Below are 6815 nucleotides of genomic sequence, written 5' to 3' on the forward strand. Positions count from 1 at the left end.
CTTCACCTCATTTTCTTCATAGTAATTTTAATGTGTAAGAATATATACATATATATATATATATAATATCTTGTAATAGTGAAATAGATTAAAGAAAAGAAAGAATAAATTAAACATATTCGGGTAGGTTTATCTAAATAAGATATGTAGAGTTAACAACAACATGGATAATATGTCAGGATGTAATGCTACTGCCATCCAAGATTTGTCGCCTGCCCGGCTGCGGTGTTCGATCCGACCTGACCTGGAACTGCTCGGAGCATTCTGGAGGAAGGTAAGGCGAGGCCCGAGTCGCAGAAGCTTCACCTCTTATCGACGAGTTTATCCTGCCGACGGCGTTGAGAATGGGATCTGCTACACCCATCCGAGAGGCTACCAGGTAATCAAGGATTTCTGATAATTATCTCCATAACTGCAACAATTTATGCTTAATTAAAGGTCATCTCTGTTTGCTGTTTTCCACGTAATCTTTAATGCATGGATAAATGAATATTAAACGACAGTTGAATGTAAGGTATCTGCATCGCTTTTTCGCAAGATGCTGCACATCAGGGAGGAACTGCAACCTTTTATTGTTTCTTCAAAGGGCAAGCGAGGCAATTTATGAATTACAGAGAATTTACACCACATACCCAATACTTCAGAGACCAGTATATTATAGGTTTGCTGTCAATAAATAATGAGGAAAATGGATATATGAAGAATTATACATAAGGATAGACTGTTTACCTGTCAGCAGGCTACAGATGCATGTCTCTTACTGTGGTGGTGCAAAACTTAAGAAGTAAGCCAAATGTGTTGTAACAAATCATAAGCACCATGACGTAAATCTGCTACTTCCGATAGAAAATTTATCAAATGTAAGAGATATTATATAGCTACTGTAATGCTTGGTATCACTGAATGCCATTTAGCATGAAAATTCTAAGAGCAAAAAGAAAAGCTTCAATGAAGACATTATTACTCACTCCTTTGTCAAGCCTTCTGAGCATCTTTCACTGTACTGGGAACATATATAGTTTACATCTGTATTTCGTGTGGAGTTAGCAGGGATGATTATCCGGCACTTCTTCACCCATCGAAGGCATACACGACCGGTACGCAAGAGAAGGAAAGTCCACAATGACGCACGGCGGCGACGCGACGGCACAAGACCGGTAAAACCAGACCAGTGCTTTCCAATGGCAGTCTGAAAGGCTACAAGAAGATACTAGTTCTATACACCAATCACAGCAAGCAGCGGAAGCTGGAGAAGACAGAACGGTGATGCACCATACCACTTAGGCTTACTGAAGAAGAGATGACGGAGCTTAGTTGTTCTAATATTCTACTGACACAAATCCAAGGCACAATTGATAAAGAAGAACAATGAAGATAACAGCATCCTGAAGGATGCAATGTTGTGAATTACAACTCACCACTAATAACCACAACCAGCCATAATAATAAGCCGCCTCATCTAATGCCAGGTTTTGCTGTGATCACTGAAGAGTTTTCCTGATCACTTGAATCCGGCATATGAGAAAGAATTGACCAAGCTGACATAATATGGTTTAGGTTGACGGTAAAGGCAAGTTTAAGATACATTAACAATAAAGTTCGTCCATTTCATGATTATTGGTTGCTGAAAGTACAACTTACAACTGAAACAATAGTACTGGTATCATGTAAATGCACACAGGGTGATTGAAACTAGAAGATTGGATCACTTAACTATAAACGCACGCGTCCAATCATCACAATAACCACGTACACTGAATCCAGATATGTTTTTGGAAATTATTAAATAAGTATGATATGGACGGAAGCAGATCATTGGTATAAAAGTGAGGCATGATTCAAAAGCTTACCATCCTGCTGCCCCTGCAGGATGAACTGAGATGTGTGTTGGTAAAGCTATCTCTTTTCTGACCAGTCACAGATTGCAAGCACTCAAAAGAAAGATATATAAAGAATAATGACACTCTGAAATGACATGATTAAAAATACATATCAAGTTAGTGAGAAAGGTACTGAACTTGAGAGTTTTATTTTTAAGATACAAGATATTTGATCACCTGCTAAAGTGATAGATACTGTCTGGCCGAGGCATTCTTTGAATGAGAACCAATCCATAACTTGTCTGGAACATCACTCAATTCCACCAGACATAGTGCAATTTATGATATAAAGAAGATGATACAAAACAATATAGCCTTCATTTATTAATATTCCAAAAGAATCCAACTTACTTTAAGCAACTAATCTTTAAAAACAGAGAGAGAGAGAGAGAAAAAAAAAGAGCATCTTCCGAATAGCTAACTTTATAGATGTATTAATCGGCCTTAATTGCTTTACAACTTTTATTAGTAGTGCATTGAATTCGAAGAAAAGCGAGGCAGGCAATAAGCTTCCTCTGCTTGCTTATATATATATATATAGCTAGCAAAAGGGTACAGAGATTCCAGCACTGTTTCTCGATGTAACATTTGATCTTCGGGCATACTCTAAATGCCAATGCTGATATTATCCAGCTGGCATAATTAATAGTAAGACAAATCATAGCTGAAACATATACCAGATATCGATCCAACTATCAACGGGGACCAGCTCGATGATCAAAAGATCATCGACGCTATGCCAAGCAACACCATCCTGCAGGACAACAATAATGTTACAGAGCTCATGGCTTTGTGATTCATTAAACTGTTAGCCTAAATATGCACACAAAGGGAAGTAGAAGGAGCAGTAGAGTGAATCAAGCATTTATCTAGAGAGGCTTCACTATACCAATACATACTTCTGTATAGTACGTGGAGCTATATATAGTAAGTCAGCTACTATGGTTTAATCTCGTATCCAAGAAAGCCATGTAAACTTAAGTTGCCATTTTAGTTAGTGCTAACCCAATACATAGAATATATAAGATAAAGTAGGGAGGGTGACAGACTTTATTACACCATATTATACAGATAGAAAAAATTATATATGTACTTTTGAGAAGAGAGTGATATTTAATTATTACTATATAAATACAAATATTAATCTAGGAAATAATCATTCTTTATACACCAATCAAGCAAGTAGCTTCTTCTTATTTTTTAATAGACAGATCTCTGTTAGAGTTTTACACAAATAAAAATTACGGGCTGGATTATTTTCTTAATATTATGCTGATATTTAACAGATGATTTGTTTCATCCTTTATTAGGAAGGTTTTGAGAGTTAAATACAATTTTGACTGTATTAATTTTATACTTTTGATAAAATTGATTTGTCCAAATGATAAAATATTAAGTATAATAGATAAATAAATTATCAATCAAATTGTAATTCCTTCTTGACAAATTTGTTATATACATTTTAGTAATTTTAGATAGAGTTAGAAAATTCTTTTATCTGCCTCACTTAAAAGAAGTATAAGGACTGATATAATAAAAAATTTGTAATTTGAACTTGATAATGATGTATAACAATATGGAAGCTACAGCAACGATCCAAACGTAAAAGCAACACTGCAACCCTGAAAGCAGAACGGTTCTACAAAGGTCTATCATCTGACTACCCTATCACTCTCAAATAAAAGAAAAAAAAAGAATAGAAATAAGAGAGAGAGAGATTAAACAGAATGTCCCTTCCTGGTAGCAGCATAGCTGAGTAGCTCTGGCCAATACAGAGAGCAGGACGGACCTGCCTATAAAAGCGAGGAGAGCGAGGTGGGACTGGACGTAACACAACCCTTTTACCAGCCTTCCACCACCTTTTTTGTTTTTCTACTTCTCTCTCTCTCTCTCTCTCTCTCCCACTACCCTTTGTATTTTAGGTTTTTTCTTACAATGCCCCCTCCCCAGTCATCTGGCATCAAATGGTTTGATCACCACATGTGCAAGGAACAGTTTGATAAGGCGCAACTACAACCACATCACATTCTCCCACCGCCTACAACACTATCACAAGATGGGTAGAGATAGAGAGAGGAGAGAGAGAGAGAGAGAGAGCTTTTTAGCAAAGCTTAGAGCAGATAAGGCACAGTAGGCTGGGGAAAGAAAGGAAAGCAAAAGATAAATTAATAAAATTCATTTTTATTCTCTTTCTTGTCCCTCTTCTCTCTCTCTCTCTTCATTGTTAATTTAATGTTCCTCTCTGCTGCTGCTGCTGCTGCTGCCGCTGAGCCACCTCCGTCTCTACGGTCTACTTTTTCTTTGTCAGTTCTATTTACTGCCCTCTCCTCTCGTGACCATTACCACGATGAGTCATTTCCCACGGCCTCCACCTCCTAGCGACCCAGCCCTCTGCTCCGCTAAAATCTCCCACATTCACTGAGGAGGGTGTTCTGGTCTCTGGATTGGCCCTGGAAAGGATGGGGATCGATCTCAACACCGTCGATATAGAAAGAGGAGGAGGCGGAGGTGCCGCCGGCGTCGGTGGGTGTGCTTGGAGCTGTGGCACGCGTGCGCCGGGTTGTTGATATCGCTGCCGAGGAAGGCAGCGGTGTGCACTGACGCGCATCTCGAGCATTTGGGGATGGAGGTGACGAGGAGGAGGAGGAGAGAGGTCGGCTGCCGCCGCCGTACGTGTTTTGCCGGGTGGTCAGACGTCAAGCCCAGTTGGTTTTGATCTCTTGTTTGGTTTTATTTGCGTTCTGTTCAGGGATTTGAGATGTTGATGTATTTTTTGCTTGATTCCGCATAGGCTGATGCGGATACGGAATGAGGTTTATGCGCAGCTTTCTAAAGGCCGAAAGCGAGGTTACAGTTTTTCTCTGCTTATTTTCTTGGATTTGATTGGAACTTGCTCTGATTGAATTCTTGAGCTTTGCCAAACATAGTTGTTTCAGCTAATCCACTGATAAAGATTTGGAAATGATGGCAAAATGGGTGCCGATAGAATATTTGAGTTGCTTTTGCTCTGCTTCTGCTTCTGCTTCTGTTTCGACCATAAGAAATCGGAACCATTCGCACATAGTCCATTTAAATGCTTCAGGTTGGCTTGATAGTTTAATAACCCAGGATTTTGAGCGAGTCTCAACGAAGACGGCATTTGAAGGATGAGGAAATCGAGGAAGCCGATGAGAAAAGGAAGTCTTCGATGCCCCACATGTTCTGCAAGACGCTATTACCGACGGCAAGCACTCATGGAGGATTCTCTGTTCGCCGCCGCAGAGATTGCTTCTACTTGGTAAAAAATGTTCTCTTTACATTTTTTAGATACTCTGGACAGTAGATCATGGAGCTGTTTTTTTTACTTTTTCCGCTTCATTTGTTTCTTTTGCTAGGATCATGGGAAGCAGAGGCCTTCTCAAGAGCTTGTTAAAGATTTGCAGAAGGGCTTGGAGTGAGGTTCCGCCATATATAGAGGTAATAATAGGAAACTAGTCCTTTGAAACTAGGATGAGTTAATTGCACATATGGGAAAGTATAGGCTATACAAAAATAATCATATGCTTCTTCTTCTTCTTCTTCTTCTTTCTCTCTCTCTCTCTCTCTCCTGTTGCTTGTATTTGTAGGCCTCTTTTGCCTTTTGGCTATATTATACGGTAGAGACGATGACAATTTTATAAATCAAAATGCCTATGATCAATCTAATTGAGTTCAATCATTCAAGTTCATATTAGTGACAATAAGCTTCCTCAGAATTCTTCTTCGCCTGATGGATCTATAACTTGCTTGAGTTACAGGTCAACCACGTAGGCATCTTTTAACTACAGGATGGGAGCGTTTGTTAATAAGAAGAAGCTTATTCTGATGCAGTGCTCTTTTCTTCGGTCAGTTTGTGGAGAATGTGGTGAAGTGACCAAACAGTTGCCAAAAAACGCCTGATTAATAAACGTTTCCTAACTTTTGCAGTGGTGATGATGGGGATTAAGGTTGGGAATAAGGAGAACTGCAGCTCAAAAATGGAACACTGTGCAGCTCACTATAGCCCGAGGTCATATATTGACTCACACAATGTATAATGCTGTGTCCATGAAAAGTGTGTTCCTTATCTATTACAATCCAAGGTTTGTTTAGTTTATTTTGTCAAACCAAGCATTTTCTTGTCGGTTTGTATACTTGCTATATTTGCTTGTTTGTGCATATATATAGATATATTTATCGTGGTGTTTGTATTACTGTGCATCTCTTAACACATTCTTGTGTGAACATAATTATCTTAAGAAGTATTTTATATCTTAATATATAATTTCTTCTAGTATAGTTAAAAAGCTGGCGATGCTGCTAAAAAAACCAATTAAATTTGGTCTGGTACTATTTGAATCTCTACCTTTTAATTCTGACAGTTAATGTTATATGCGATAAATATCAATGTTTCCTTCACACTTTTTTTATATTACCAGTTGGCAAATAGTTCATATCTCTGGTTAACTGGTCATCAACTTAATTGAACATTTTATGTATTTTCTATTATATGACAATTCGTCAACTAGCTTTTAGGAGCATTGAAAGGCTTTGGAGGTGTTTGACTTGATCTTTAACAACAGCATTAATTGTTTCTGCTACTTGCTATGTTTAGCCATGATTATCTTCTGAATCATGTGGCAGTTCTAAATATTTGTTAAAAAGGAGCTCCCATTTTAGTGGAACCAATAAGTTGTCAGTTGATACTAGTCTCAATATTGAAATTAGCATTTCTGCTGTTAGTTTCTAGCTCATTTTTATCATACAGAAAGAGCCATCAGATTTTTGACAAGTTGGTCACCTATGTCAACAATTGAAAAAGATGTCCGTTTCCGCTTAACAATCAACAGAAACTTAAGACTTTCACTTGTAGCAAGTTCATCAGAATATATCGCCATATTGGAAGCTTTGTGAAGAGCTTGAGTCATCCATTCCCCT

The sequence above is a fragment of the Typha latifolia genome, chromosome 5, assembly GCF_019914945.1.
Source record: "Typha latifolia isolate L0001 chromosome 5, TyphaL0001v2, whole genome shotgun sequence".
Lineage (NCBI taxonomy): Eukaryota > Viridiplantae > Streptophyta > Magnoliopsida > Poales > Typhaceae > Typha > Typha latifolia.